The sequence below is a fragment of the Gekko japonicus genome, unplaced genomic scaffold (assembly GCF_001447785.1).
Source record: "Gekko japonicus isolate JY-2015 unplaced genomic scaffold, Gekko_japonicus_V1.1 scaffold5491, whole genome shotgun sequence".
Lineage (NCBI taxonomy): Eukaryota > Metazoa > Chordata > Lepidosauria > Squamata > Gekkonidae > Gekko > Gekko japonicus.
Genome location: NW_015176148.1, coordinates 5,277 through 6,465, shown reverse-complemented (window position 1 = coordinate 6,465; position 1,189 = coordinate 5,277).

The following is a 1,189-nucleotide window of genomic DNA, read 5'->3' as shown; positions in this document are numbered from 1 at the left end:
TGACGGAAGAAGCAATACTAACAAAATACCATTGGGACAATTCTAACATACTAATATGGATTTCTTAATTGTTAAGATGAAAGCAGATTGGCGACTCACAGAAGAAGCTAAAGAAGAATGTTTCACTTTTACTAACAGATTAACTTAGCAACAATTAACATCACTCATCTTTCCTTTACCCCACTATATACCCTCCTCTTTTCCTTAAGCGAAACTCCTCTCCTTTTTAGGAGAGTTCAATAAAGCATTTACTAAAAAAAAAAAAAAAGAACATAAGAGACGCCAATGTTGGATCAGGCCAAAGGCCCATCCAATCCAACACTCTGTATCACACAGTGGCCAGAAATACCAGTGCCATCAGGAGGTCCAACAATGGGGCCAGGACATTAGAAGCCCTCCCACTGTTGACCCTCCCAAGCACAAAGAAGAGAGAGCATCACTTGCCACAGAGTCCCTATCTATACCTTGTGGCTAATAGCCACTGATGGACCTCTGCTCCATATGCTTATCTAAATCCCTCTTGAAGCCGTCCATGCTTGTAGCTGCCACCACTTCCTGTGGCAGGGAATTCCATGTGTTAATCACTCTTTGGGTGAAGAAGGACTTCCTTTTATCCGTTCTAACCCGACCGCTCAGCAATTTCATGGAGTGCCCATGAGTTCTTGTATTGTGAGAAATCTAATAGCCTAAGCTAAATGCTGGGTGGGTTTTTTTTTAACAATAATGCTTTTTTAACTATAAGTATTCAAATTACAAGCCCAAGATCTAGAAAGAGGCTCTGGGAGAGTGCCAAGGCCTTGGGCACTCAGCGTCAATTTGCTGTGGTGACCTCAGCAGGGTATAATGACACAGAGTTCACCATTTTCTCCAAAGGAACTGATGTCTGCTACCTGAAGAGCAGTTGTAATTCTGAGTGCTAAATGCTGGGTGGTTGTTTTTTTTTAACAATAATGCTTTTTAAACTAAGAATTCAAATAACAAGCCCAAGGGGTTTTTTTTTGTTTCTGTATTATGAAATACTAGGAATAAGGCCCGTTGTGGAAATACCTGAAGAGCAGTTGTAATTCTGATGCTAAATGCTGGGTGGTTGTTTTTTTTTAACAATAATGCTTTTTAAACTAAGAATTCAAATAACAAGCCCAAGGGGTTTTTTTTTGTTTCTGTATTATGAAATACTAGGAATAAGGCC